The sequence below is a fragment of the Wyeomyia smithii genome, chromosome 3 (genome assembly GCF_029784165.1).
Source record: "Wyeomyia smithii strain HCP4-BCI-WySm-NY-G18 chromosome 3, ASM2978416v1, whole genome shotgun sequence".
NCBI classification, from domain to species: domain Eukaryota; kingdom Metazoa; phylum Arthropoda; class Insecta; order Diptera; family Culicidae; genus Wyeomyia; species Wyeomyia smithii.
The window spans coordinates 14,284,993-14,300,498 of NC_073696.1; the positions used below are offsets into that span (position 1 = coordinate 14,284,993).

Below are 15,506 nucleotides of genomic sequence, written 5' to 3' on the forward strand. Positions count from 1 at the left end.
GCTTCGGTCCAGAAACATATGGAGCCGCACGAAACTGTCAGTGCGGTTAAATCGGCTTTCTTCAGGGCCCCAACGTGCCAGGCGGCTTGACCAGGTTGAAGCGGATCTGCGAGTGTGATTTGCGGATCTGCACCAAGGAAATTGGTGTCGAGTAGCCCACAGTGAAGATACAGAAAAATAACATAAGAGATGATTATTTTCAGATGAAGACAAATTAAACGGTATTGCCGCAGACAGACGTCCAAGCTGAGTTCCAAACTTGTGTAAAGTTTTTTGTAGTAGCGATCCGTAACCAGATAGCGCTACCAGTACCGCCAGCCTCGTACACCAGCGAAAAAAAATGTATTGTAGCGATAAGGTCACCAGGTGGTGCTAGTATACAAGTGATTTTTAACGCAGTTTACTTTGAAAATTTACACGGAAATTTTGATCAATGTTATTCTTGCTTGGACGTTTGTCTGTGGGTTTTGATTGATTTTTAATGATGAAAAAATGTTTGACATATTTCGTAAACCAAATATTATATTTTGTAAACAGTGGCGTAGCGTGACGAAAAATTTGAGTGTCACCTCCACAGGTTGTAATAAAACTATTCTGCAACTAATAATTGTAGTTTATCATATTTGAAACAAAGCTTATCATATCAAAAACAAGAGCATTTATTTAGTTCCGTTCAGAGACGCATGATTGATAATTATTCTCGCGGAAGGGTGACATCTGAAGATGACGCTCATGAAAAGTATTTTCATGAGTGTCACCCCTTTGAGGGTGACACCCGGGGGCGAATCGAAATGCTCCCGTCATGCTACGCCAGTGTTTGTAAATCTGATCGAAACCAATGGAATTTAAAATTGAGAATCAAGTGATCAAACGAATTCATCCTATTGGCAGTATTAAAGTATTCTTGTACAATGATTTATTTGGCCCAGGACAAGCATATGTTTCAGAAAAAAAAAACAAGAAAGCCCGGAATTGGATATAAGGCCTGTACTCGGAAAAAATGCACCATTTTTATCCGTGTGTAACTTTTATGTGCGTGGCTAAAAAATGATGAAAAGCTGGGTATAATTAGTTTGGAGTACTTTATTTACATGTCTATAATTTCGTAACAATCGGTTCAGTGGTTATTGAGATGTCATCGGAGAAAATCGCCAGAAAATTTTGAGCGCCGTCATGGAAAATACGACGCCCATATAACTGTGTTTCGGGTGGTAGACCCGTTTAAGGAGTCCCAGACGACCGTGAGGCGGGCTGGAAGTGGAAAAAAATCGAAGACAGCTGACCCTGTGAAGACCCGGAAAGTGTCAGATTATTTAATCCGAACCTTTCGATTGGGGATGCGGCACTCAAGGCAAAGTGTTCCACCTGGTTCGTTCAGCAAAACCATGAAACGAGCTGGGCTACACGTATTCAAGGTCCGAAAGGCCCCGAACCGACGTAATCAACAAAACACGGCAGCCAAATCGCGCGCAAGAAAGCTGCATCGAGAGTGGTTAACGAAACCGATGTGTAGGGTTAAAAATGACGAAACCTAAGCAGACACACAGGCTGGAGTTCTACGTTGCCGAAACACGGTTTAATGTTCCAAAAGACATAGGGAAGACGAGTGGACAAATTCGCCAAAATATACTTGCTCTGGTAGGCCATATACCAATGCGATAAACTGTGTAAACCGTACATCACAACAGGTACCATCAACAGCGAAATTTACCGCTCCGAGTGCCTCCAGAACCGTCTGTTCCCCTTTCTGCGGTCTCACGGAGGCGAGACATTATTTTGGCCGGACCAGGCATTATGTCAATACGCGCGATCGACGTTGGATTTATACAGAAAATAATAACGTTGTTTTTGTACCACAAACCGCCAACCCACAAATTCACTAGAGATTCATTCGGTAAAAAGGTTTTGGGCCATAATGAAGGCCAAAATTCGAAAATCGTCCCAGGTGTTTGAGAACGAGTTCAAATTGAAAAAAGAATGGATGAAAGTGACCAAAAAGGTCGGCTCCACCGTTGACCAAAAGCGGGCCTTACAATTGCATCGAGGAATTAGAATGTAGGCATAGATATGTAAGTGGAAGAATAAGAAGCCCCAATCTATTTTTTGTTCTATTTATTTATTTGGCATTCCGTCATGACATAGCCTGATAAACAAAGTTTCTCCAATTCACTGGGTTATTGGCTGCTGCTCTCCAATCCCTGGGACACCTTGTACTCTCCGCCAGATCCTGCTCCACCTGGTCTACCCATCTTGCTCGCTGCACCCCTGGTCGGCTTCCCCAATCTATAAGATGTAAAAAACCCTTTGGCGAGTGTTCTAGATTCATACTGAAATTTAGTAGGGCTAGAAGTTGAAAATACGAGAAGACGCCCATTGGGCATCACCAGAAGGAACCCGAGAGGGATTGTTACATAAAACCCCAGTGTATCATAGGAGAAAACGATGGTTATAAGAGGGTTGACGATTGGGTGCCGACGGTCGAAGGGTGCGACAAGCAAGGAAGAATAATAGAAAAAGACCGAAGGCCCATTCCTCCGTAACCAATCATATGAATTCGGTCGCTTAGGGCCAGGCGAAAAGAGTCGCACAAAAATTTCTCGTTTCTGCCTTTCTCCTAGAAAGGTATAGCAATCACTTGCAAAACCGAAAGTATAAAAGTGCTCCAAAGAGCCAAATGGCATATATCACTCGACTCAGCTCGACAAGCTGAGCATTTTCTGTATGTATGTATGTGTGTGTGTATGTGTGTGTATGTGTGTGTATGTGTGTGTGTATGTGTGTGTGTATGTGTGTGTGTATGTGTGTGTATGCGCAGATTTTTATTCTCACTCACTTTTTTCAGAGATGGCTGGACCGATTTTCATGAAATTAATTGCAAATGAAAGGTCTTATTGTCCCATAAGACCCTATTAAATTTTAATTGTAATCGGATTTTTAGTACAGAGGTTATGTACCAAAATGTAAAAATCATGAAACATGACAATCTCAAAAACTACACAACCGATTTGAACGAAATTGGTTTCAAATGAACGGGCTACCTGAAATACCCTTAACTTTTGAGTTTTATAAAGATTGAACTTGTGGTTCAAAAGTTATGAAAAGAAACGTGTTCTGAAGACTGTTTAATCCCACTCATGTTTCTCAGAGATGGTTGGACCGATTTTCATAAAATCAGTGTTAAATGGAAGGTCTAGTTGCCCCATAAGATCCTATTGATTTGTTTTGCAATCTGACTATTACTTTGCCTGTTATGTTTAAAAATGTGAAATCCAGCTATGAATAGGAACATATTCCGAGGACTACTTGGACTCACTCAATTTTCTCAGAGATGGCTGACCCGATTTCCACAAAATTAGTGTCAATCAATAAATCTAGCTGCCTCATAACACCCTATTGAATTTTACTGAAATCGAACTGTAACTTCGTCTGTAATGTACCGAAATGTGAAAATCCGAAACTTCATTATCTCAGAAACTACACAACCGATTTGATAAATATTATTATCAGATGAGCGGACTAGTTTAGCGTTAACTGATGAATTATGATTGAACATGTGGTTTCAAAATTTGGCTGCCTTATACGTTCCCATTTTATTTGATTATAATCGAACTTAAGCAACCGTTATGTATTAAATTGTTAATAAAACAACGAAAGTCTATTATCTCAAAGATTACATGACTTATTTGAACATAAATAGTATCATACGAAGGAGTCATCTCTCAAACTTACAAATAACAAACTTCATAACAATTTGATATGTGGCTCAAATGTTATGGAAAGAAAGGAAATTCAAAGACTATTTGAAACTATACTCGCTTTGATCGATATATGTGGCCTCAACATAATTTATATGTGGTGTTGTACTATTTGAACGTTCCAAACTCATTGATTCCTTGCGATGTGTTTGAAGTCTGCAAATGCACGACGAATCGGCCATGGGATATGATCAAAGTCAAATAACAAATCGTTTGAAATGATTGGTTTTATCGAAATGACAACATCCCGGCTTTTGGCTTCTGTACATCGCCTTAATTCTGAATATATTCATATTGGGTGGTATTCGGTCATTTTCAGCAGATTTGGCATCAATATTACACCGAAAATACCCATTTTGGGAGGTTTTAATTCGCGAGATGTGCAGAAATTTGTACAGAAACATGTGCTTCCAGAAGAGAGAGGGGCGTCGAACCATTATGGACATATCTGTTACCTCTAAAAACATTCTCATACCAAATTTGGTTGTATTTTCTTGATTGGTTCTTGAGCTGTGCGAAAATTGTGTTTCATTTGCATGGGACCCCTCCCTCATAGAAAAGGGAGGGGTGTCAAACCATTATGCACATATTTGTTACCTCTAAAAATATTCACCTGCCAAATTTGGTTCCATTCAGTTGGTTAGTTCTCAGGATGTGCAGAAATCTGTGTTTCATTTGTATGGCACCTCTCCCTTCCAAAAAAGGAGGGGTGTCAAAACATTATGGACATATTTTTTACCACTTAAAACATTAACTTGCCAAATTTGTTGTGTGGTTCCTATGATAGTTTGAGACCCCTCCTTCCCTTACAGAAGAAGGAGGGGTCTCAAACTATCATAGGAACCTTTATCGGCACCAAAAACCCCTACATACAAATTTTCACGTCGATCGGTTCGGTAGTTTTCGAGCCTATATGAATCAGACAGACAGACAGACCGGACTGCATGTTTATATGTATAGATTACAACATCAACCTTAAGAGTGAATATACATTTATTGGATCGAAGCGTTCATGTAAATCTATTTTTACAAATAATAAGTTCGAATGAGAAAGGCTGGGTCTGACCGCTAGGTGGATTAATTTAGGTTTTTTGTATAAAAGATTGCCAAACTAACGTAGCAACATCGGTACGTCGATATTGTGATTAACTGAATTATTAGGATAAAAATAATTGTTTCGACTATGATAAGCCGGGTAAAGTTCTACACCTTACACTCCCATGCCTAAACTTCGTCCCGTTTCACCTTAGAATAAATAATCAAATAGTTAAGCGGTTTGATCGAAAAGTAGGCGCTGAGATAGAGGGATAAAAACGAAGTGTCAATTGATATCAGTAGGAAATAACTTTTTTAAGTTTTATCGCTTATTGTTGATGAATATAAACTTTATTGGCATGCGTTTAAGCCATGAAAAAACATGGATGTTGAGACCAAGGTAAGCACTATTTTCAAAATAGTTATTTCAAAACCTCTGGAGGATTAATTTTAGGATGCGACATTCTTGTGCAGTATTAGTTTATAAATAAAATGCGTCGTAGCCAGTTTTTGCTTAAATCTGACTGGTTCTGACACCATGCTCAATACGCCATAAGTAAAATAACCGACAGGATCTATCGATCTTCAATAAATAAAAAAAATTAATTAAATTTCAGAAACATTTGTAATAGAAGATAAAGTAGAAGTAGAAGTAGAACTAGAGGTAGAAGTAGAATTAGAACTAGAAGTAGAAGTAGGAGTCGAAGTAGAAGTAGGAGTCGAAGTAGAAGTAGAAGTCCAAGTTGAAGTAGAACTAGAGGTAGAAGTAGAGTTAGAACTAGAAGTAGAAGTCGAAGTAGAAGTAGAAGTAGAAGTAGAAGTAGAAGTAGAAGTAGAAGTAGAAGTAGGAGTAGAAGTAGAAGTAGAAGTAGAAGTAGAAGTATAAGGAGAAGTAGAAGTAGAAGAAGAAGTAGAATGGAAGCAGTAGTAGAAGTATGAGTATAAGTATAAGTATAAGTAGAAGTAGTAGTAGAAGTTATAGCAGGAGTAGTAGTTAAACAATTTTTTAAGCTGTAATTTGGAGCACCATCGCAGACGTAACTTCAATCACATTCTATAAATAAATATATACCAGAAACTCTTCCTCAATATCACGCAGAGTTAGTAGTACAGTCCTATGGGCCGCTACAGATAGTTACAGCTTGTTCTTCAACGTTTGTCACGCAACGACTTCGAAATACTGCTTTGATCCAATAAACATTCCCAGTATTAAAACCAATTCCGAACTAATCGTTTACGTGTAAAATATGTAGTTGATGTATTTTAAATTGAAAAACTGTGAAATAATTGGTTACTAATCTCTAGTACAGAAATTCTACGTTCATCTACAGCCAATGCTGTAATCACATAGAAAAACCTTCACCGTGTCGCGTACAATTTACCTGGCTGGAAACCAGTCGCGCGTCTCCCTTGTCGTGAGTCGCGCGCAACTAATGGCTTCAGCAGTTTTATTATGGTCGGTTTGTTACATGCACCTAATTGGGAAAGAATGTTGCCCGGTTACCCGCTGACATACTGATGCGAATGCTCAAATAGCCACGGACGGCAGTGGCAAACTTCATCAAGCGGGATGCAATCGACGACGGTAGGCTGTCTGGCTGTCGATTGCGTCCCTACTCCCGACGACGCGACGTGGAAATAGTTTTAGACTGGACACTGACTGATATCGTCTCTCCACGATGGTGTGGAATGCTGTAACGTTGCGCAATGTAAACCCGTACGTTTACAAGACCGTCTCAGTCAATCAGCGCCGATAAGGACCGAACAAGCGTCTCAACAATAAATGACTAAAATACTTTACCTGCTGTCAACATTTCAATTCTGATTCAAAGTCATTTTTTGCGAGTGTAAAACTGATCACCAACATTGCCTTTGAACTTCACAGGACGCCATCGATCCTGAACGAGCCGCCTGTCTGTTCATGACCCGTTCGCTAAAGTTCGAAAGGTCTGTTTTATAATATTTTCCGGCTCAGAAGCGACAAAAAAAAAACGTCAATGACTTTTAATTACTTCATCAGCCATCAGCAAATCAGTCGTGGTGCGTGATCAAGACACAAAGTCTTCGGATTCCCACATTGGCGACACGGCAGTAAGCAACTAACTCGTTTGCGGCAGTGGACTGCATCGCATAGATTACCGCATGAAAACGTGGAGGACATGTTTTGCGTTCGTGGTTTGTTGTTATGAACATCATATGGCAATCAACGCCAGCCGTGACAGAACAAATCAGATATCTACCGAAAATGAAGATGATGAGCATTTCGTCACTAAGTACGGTGGATGGACAACAATCCGATTAAGTGCAGCAAAGAAATACATAATTGAAAGCAAGAAGCGAAAAAACACCGCTGAGTAGCATTGAGTGGTCCCAAACTGAGCGTCTGAAACATGAAGATTGAGATACTTTAACGGAGGAAGTACGAACGCCGACGTGCTGTTCATCTGTCCACCAGCGCGAATTGATTAGTTCACCTCTTTCAGTTAGATTTGAGACACTCGGTGATTGTACTATTAAGTACAAACCGGCTTGAAATTATGTTTCTTAATTGGAATTATGTTTCTTAATTGGACTTTCAATCGTGTCCGGTGTGCAAATAATCGATTTTGAGCCACTGATGATGTCAGAAAGTGATCGTAATGACCATATGATGATGTATCCTCCGATCCCCAAATTATGGATCGTTAAAACGTGTATAATCATGTTAGTATTACTCGATATGATCAGTGAACAAAACGAAAAAAGGTTAAGGGAAAAAAGCGAACCAGTTACTGTGAACCACTAGGAAAATAACTAAAGACACGCTCCAACCCGTCAGTTCAATACACAACTCAATTTTCGTCAACACTCACTCCATCTCTGTCATTCCTCGGGCTAGACCTAACGCAAAAACTATCAATGCAGCAGTATCCTAATTAAAGAAAGTAAATGAGCCTGTCTGAAGCAGTTATGGCGGCTAGAATTATGTAAAATTATTAATTACACTGGCTTTCGTTCCCATATGCCGGCCGACTGTTCATTTCAGACGCGTAATAGTTGTTGGTTTAGCAAACCACGAAGTACCGCTTGCAGGCTTATCATCTTTTCTACGTCCGTGAGAGTCGTGGTGCAGACCAGTAATGCGGGCCGGAAAGATCTATTCGCGCAAGTTACGAGCCTTCATCTTCTGCCTCTGTGCCGACCGACACGTTAGCTGTCAACTGCCGATTTCAGAGCAGAGCAGAAGCGGTACGATAGAAAAGATGGTGTGAAAATGCTAATGGGGGGTTGCACGTCACTCACGTCATCGCACCTCAGTTGGAAAGGTAGACGCAGTCTCAGGTGCGCAGTATAATAGGTATCAGGCAGCGAAATTCGGTTTGAAAAATCTAGATTAATGATGGAATGTTGTAATTTAGATTTTTTTTTAAATGTAATTGCTAGACTGTTTTATTTGACAACATATGAGCTTCTAGCTTTTCTATCAAGTCGTGCCTAGAAGTAACGCCCTACCGGCAGTTTCTGGTAGTCGTAAAATGCAATTAAGATATTTTAGTTTGTTAGCCACTCGCAGGCTATAAATTTTCCATGCGTTTATGGCTAATTAAAGTTATAGTTTGAGCAGAGAGCTTAAAGCCCTGGTCATGTTAGCACATTGCCGTGGGCAGGACTTGCGTTTGGGGTCATACAAACAACGTTTTAGATCTTTGTGTAAGAATAAATAAAATAAGAGTTCTGACAACATTCTACAGACTTATATTGACACTCGTTCAATTTTCCAAAAATTTCTTATTACACAGCACAAAATTTTAATACATGGCCAAAGCCATTTAAACTGTATGCAATTGGCCGTTCAAACCCAATTCAAACAATCAAATTCCAAAATAGAGAAGACCTTAGCAATTCAAGGTTGACAAGCTTGTTGATTTCGTGCTCGAACAATAGGCGAGGCACACAACGGTGAATGCCATTGAACGCCGCTCGAACATTAGCACGCGTCCAAAACAAATAAATATCAAGTAGGCTTTGTCACTGTTGAGAAGAAATTTTAATCAAACAGTATTTGGCATATTTATTATGCTCACTTCAAAAAGTTATAAATAACGCCGTCGAGATTGAGTGGTTTCAATAGAGATCATAAGTCAGGTTGTTTATTAAATAAATAAAGCCTCTCTTTCTCTCTAGGAACTAGAGAAGATGAACAAAGATTTCAGACGCTGTTAATCCTCACGTTGCCGCTATGTGACGGTTTGTAAATAAATTAAACTAATTGTTTTGAACTAGCTAATCGTACAATAATAATTTTCATTATTTCAGATATGAACGACATAAGTTCAGAGAGTTTCTAAACTGCATTCTACTCTATTATGGTTGACCAGCGAACAAGTGTAATTAATTATAGTGGCACGCAAAAATGCCATCCGCGTCGTCTGCCGTAAAGTAACAAGACCTTGCCGTGGCACCCGCAGAAGCAGCGCCGTTTAATCGACCACAAAGCAAACCCCGACCTGCAGTGGTGGCGCCATTCGAACACACCACATCTAATAGTATGGTAGCGGTAGCGACCAGCATCAGCAGAAGCAGACGATTCGCAAGTGGTAGGTAGGCTGGGCAGGCCACGAAGAACCGGGTGAGCTTCGGCAATTTTTTTTCTTCAGTTGCATAATTCCTAGAGTGTGCGCGTGGCTGGTAGCGCACTGTTCAACAATTCATAGTTTCGTTTCTTCTACCTCGTATAGACCAGACCTCGAAGGAAGTCCCTTTGTCAATGCAATGCAGGCTTTACGTGCCGATGATGACATGGTAATTGAAACTATAAAGCAATGCCGCCCGAAATGAAAAAAATAAAAACGCTACCGTGCCGCTTAACACTAAGAGAATAAAAAACTTAAGCACCTGGATATGGATACTATTCGGGACTTTGAAACCACATTTCAATGGGGTCCTTGATGTGAGTGGAATGTCAACTCGACACGATACGATAAGCTAGGATGGCAATGACTCGTGCTAGTAACGTGGATAACATTCTCAACTAGTCAATGTTAGATTTCTACACAATACCTTCAAAATTGTCGCATAAGTCGACATTTTTGACATTTTTTTTGCGGCAGATAAACTTTCTGAAGCAAAATCACGTCTTACGGCCACTTTATAGGGGTGCAAATTGAGAAACCGGAAACATCGAGAGTGTCTCGAAAATTGTCCTGTTTCAATTGCTTAAGACTTAGTCCATTTTTTAACACATGTATGTGAGGATTTTTGAAGAAATTTTTTCAGCAATCGATTGGAAAATAAGCTATGCATCCATCGACATGCTAATAATTGTTAATCTGTGATGCTAGCTAATGTACTATTAAAAATGTAGTGCCTTGTTTGGACGCCATTTGAAACTTCTAAAGGATGCCTCCTGGGTTCGGGTAACCTGGCACAAATGGTTGAATATCACCAAATATGTATATTTTCAGAGTAGAGTTGATGGTCAGTGGCCAAAAAAAAAACTATATCAGATAGCCTCCAGAGGCCGTAAATGAACATTGGACGCTATTTTGAAATCCATGGTTGCAACTTCCGGTTTTCGGAAATCTGCATAAGTAAATATCATCCAATACGGGTATTCTCGAAATCAGATTGATGTCTAGAATCCGCAAATAGACTCCAGCCAGACCCAATTTTGGAATACAATCTTGGAGTCTTCTAGTTTACGTAAAACAGCAAAAATGGCCTAATACTACCTGGTGTAAGTATTTTCGAAACTCAAAGACCAGTTATTTAACAAAAATTGTGTTTTGTTTGTATGGTAGCTATCCTTTCAGTGGAAAGACAGACAGACAGACAGACAGACAGACAGACAGACAGACAGACAGACAGACAGACAGACAGACAGACAGACAGACAGACAGACAGACAGACAGACAGACAGACAGACAGACAGACAGACAGACAGACAGACAGACAGACAGACAGACAGACAGACAGACAGACAGACAGACAGACAGACAGACAGACAGACAGACAGACAGACAGACAGACAGACAGACAGACAGACAGACAGACAGACAGACAGACAGACAGACAGACAGACAGACAGACAGACAGACAGACAGACAGACAGACAGACAGACAGACAGACAGACAGACAGACAGACAGACAGACAGACAGACAGACAGACAGACAGACAGACAGACAGACAGACAGACAGACAGACAGACAGACAGACAGACAGACAGACAGACAGACAGACAGACAGACAGACAGACAGACAGACAGACAGACAGACAGACAGACAGACAGACAGACAGACAGACAGACAGACAGACAGACAGACAGACAGACAGACAGACAGACAGACAGACAGACAGACAGACAGACAGACAGACAGACAGACAGACAGACAGACAGACAGACAGACAGACAGACAGACAGACAGACAGACAGACAGACAGACAGACAGACAGACAGACAGACAGACAGACAGACAGACAGACAGACAGACAGACAGACAGACAGACAGACAGACAGACAGACAGACAGACAGACAGACAGACAGACAGACAGACAGACAGACAGACAGACAGACAGACAGACAGACAGACAGACAGACAGACAGACAGACAGACAGACAGACAGACAGACAGACAGACAGACAGACAGACAGACAGACAGACAGACAGACAGACAGACAGACAGACAGACAGACAGACAGACAGACAGACAGACAGACAGACAGACAGACAGACAGACAGACAGACAGACAGACAGACAGACAGACAGACAGACAGACAGACAGACAGACAGACAGACAGACAGACAGACAGACAGACAGACAGACAGACAGACAGACAGACAGACAGACAGACAGACAGACAGACAGACAGACAGACAGACAGACAGACAGACAGACAGACAGACAGACAGACAGACAGACAGACAGACAGACAGACAGACAGACAGACAGACAGACAGACAGACAGACAGACAGACAGAATATTTTACGTAAGAAACACTAATCACCCCATGGTAATACGAAACAATCTCGAGATATAGCATTTTTACGAAAAAAATTTTGGTGGTGAATGCTTCTTACGTAAAATTTTCTAAGAAACACGATGAAACCATCAAATTTCAAACAAAATTAGCTGCATTGGCCAAAAATTGCAAATTTAATATTAAAATACAAAAATAATCGATCTGGCAGCACTTCCGGTCAAAAACAATATTTTTTCTGGATTCCTTGGTTCATTTTCCTCAAAATTCACCTATCACTATTTTTCGGGTGTCTTACGTCTATAAATTATAAAATAAAATAATTACGAAATTTACAACTTTTTTCGTAAAAATGTTATATCTCGAGATTGGCCCATATTACCTCGGGATGATGGTTGTTTCTTATGTGAAATTTTCCAAGGAACACGATGAAATTATCAAATTAAAAATAAGAATGGCTGCATTTGCCGAAAAATGTAAATTTAGTTTTCGAATACAAAAATACTTTATTTGGCAACACTTCCGGTCAAAACTTATATTTTTTCTGGATTCCTTGATTTATTTTCTTTAAAAATCATCTATCAGTATGTTTCGGACATCCTACCTTGTAAGGAAAAGAAAAAAGAGATTTTTAACAAAAATTGCGCGACTTCGAAATAAAGTCCTGGAGAGCGGGGGGTATTCCAATCGACACCAAAATTGGGATTTTTCTAAAGAGACAGTAGATGAATAATTCCCCCAACTTTGAACAAAATCTGTGATTGTCGTGTCCAAGTGGCATGTACACTTCGTATGGAATGACCCATAATAAGTGTTAAGCGTAAAGTCGTTAAGGAGGCCTTTACGGCTCTCAGATGGGAAGCTGTGCAGAGAATAGGATAAAGGCCGACGACTTAGAGGCAGACCTCGCACGCGATGGTTGTGTGCTATCGACGAGGATGCCCGCGCTGCGCGGCTGGAGAGGAGCAGCCCAAGACCGAGTTTTGTGGAGGCGTATTCTGGATTCGGCATAAGATCTCAACTAGACCTGTGCGCCGACCATATCATCGGCGGCGGCGGCGGCGTAGAAAACATTTTACCTCGGCGGCGATCGGCGCGCCGGTGTGACGCCGTTGGTAATTCTCGGCGGCGGCGGCGGCGGCGGCGGCGGCGTGTACCGGCGTGACACTAATTACCACTTCCAAAATATTGCGTATAATGTGTACACTTTCATGTTCGGTTTTTTTATTCAAAATAAATAGTTAAAAATATGTTCATCCGGGTTGACAAAAAAGAAATAAGAATGGTTAAGAAACAAGTAAACAAACAATTTAACAACCAGCAAAGAAATGACGATCGGCGCGATAAAAATTTCCTCGGCGGCGCGCCGACTCAAAACCATCGGCGGCGGCGGCGTGCGTAAAAGTGTCGGCGGCGGCGGCGCGGCGTCGCGGCGCACAGGACTAATCTCAGCGATCTATCGCCAGAAAATGTGAAATGTAAATGTGAAAGTAATGCCATTTAGAAATCTGACATTGCGACTTTCCGATCTGGGGCTGGGAAATGATATCAATAAGATTATTAGATAGGGGAGAAGTACCAGTTTTGGCAATACCTAAAAAATGTACCAGTTATGGCATGAACCAGTTATGGCCTATGGAGTTTAAATGGTGTACTGCCAAGACTGGTACCATTACGCTAATGCGATATAACCATAACTGGTGCACTTGCCATAACTGGCTCACCTACCCTATAGGGACTGATTTGACGCGAGAATCTTTATTCTTACAGCAATCGATTGAAAATAAAATATGCGATCACATAAATGCGGGAAATGGGGATTTTGTGATGAAAACTATTGTACTAGTGAAAAATGCAGAGCCTTATTGAATCGGCAGAGTAGCAGCTACAGTAGGGCTGAGTAGGCGAATCATTCGATCGCAGCATTCTACACGGACCAAACAGTGGACCTCAGCACTGTATAGCATCGCTGAACATGTCCGGATTTGTTTCGTCGGGATTACTTTAAGCCTTTCCAGCCACTGCTAAAAGCTGTGAGTATGCCGGTAGCATGTGTTGTCTTGTTCGCTTGCTTGCAGTGTGTGCGGAGAACAACAAAATAACATCGGTTAATGGCAATCCAAAATCAACGCTTCTCTTCAAGGTTACCAATCAATTAATGAAGAAAAAGAGTTGGAAGAGAATCATCACTGAAATTTGTCGCTTCAAACCATTAAATAGATTGATCTCAATCGAGTATATTCCCAAATTTATTGCAAAAAATACATTGAAATAAGACAGGCTGTCGTAATTCTACGTTAACCTTGCGGTAGTGTTTCATAAACAACTTCTTTATATATTTTGTATGGACCCTACTGCGAGCAATAATTTTTGATCTTTTGTGTCATTGATCGAGTGTTTCTTGCTGTTCGCACTTCTTGTAGTGTTAACATTTTATTGAGAAGTTACTGTTACTTGTTATATTGCTTGTATTCCCCAGCCTTACTCTTCTCTTCTCCTCTTTATCGACCTTATCATCAGCTCAAGCAAGTTTTTGGAAGGTGTACCCGATCAAACAATTATTAAAAACGGGTAACCTAAATAAATCTAAACTTGATAAGTCCGTAATACATATTTTTGATATGCCAGAATGATAAAAACTACAGAATTATATCAAATTTTTTTTATCATACACTTGAATGTTCAAAAGTGTGTTTTTTAAAGTATATTAATAACGAAATTTGTTATTCGATTAACAAAATATTGTATATTCTAACTAATTCTGATCTTTTTCTGACCAAAACGTTACAAAACTTGCTATAATCTGTAAAAATCAGTAAGTAATTTTGATATTTTAACTATAAACGAGACCAAGTTTAGAACACAAGTTGATACTAAAAGTTCGTAACAAAATATCAAGATTTGTTATGATCCTGGTTTTTTTGACTGATCGGAAAACGTGCTATGGGTGGATGAAATTTCCAAAGGATTATAGATAAGAGATTTTTAGGTTATAGGGTAGTTTTCGTGTGGAGTAGTCGAAGAATAAACTACTAACATGCAATTCCATGGTCACCCGCTTGTCAAAGCGGACTCTGTAAACTTGTGATAACTTGGGATAGTGCAAACAAATTCGATAGATCATTTCTACCAAATATTTGTTTGAGAAAATGTTTCTATTTAAAGAAAATCGACATTTTCCTGTGTCCCGCTTACCGTTGTCTTTAGTGTTTGCAGGATTTTTTCTTTTAATTTTTTTATACGTGAATACTCTCTTAAAGAACTTCTTGGTGACAGCAATTCTCTTATTGGGGGAGTTGTAGTAGAGCAGCCACCTTCGAATGCAAATATACAATAACGTTTTTTTCATTTTCATGATTATACCTGATTTTTATTAGGCGAAATTGACCACAAGGCAAGTGATTCTTCTTTCTCTATAAAGTTAAAAAACTTTAGATTCAGTAGAGACATAGAATATCAATTTCCGAGTTCAACCAATCAAACTTCTAAGCCTCCTGATAACAAGAGCTATGATTACATCCCGATCAAGATCGGATACTCAGCTAGTTTATAAATAGGTATTGAATCACAAACGAACAAGCCGTTGCAATTTACTGGGGACTGATCCAATATTTATGTTGTTTTCGCGCAAAATAGGCTAAATATTTATAAAGTATCTGATTTTTTATGTTCTGTTGTAAATTTCACTTGCATTTTCATTTACCGCATAGATTTACTGTCAACTGTTCGTGTACGTCAGATTTTATTTTTCG

The 15,506-nt window shown here is 40.0% G+C and overlaps 1 protein-coding gene across 1 annotated transcript in view; it reads right to left on the bottom strand.

Annotated features, from left to right (window-relative positions):
* The window catches only part of LOC129733328 (uncharacterized), a 28,614-nt gene that overhangs the window by 12,320 nt on the left and 788 nt on the right, over window positions 1-15,506 (bottom strand). The window lies entirely within an intron of this gene.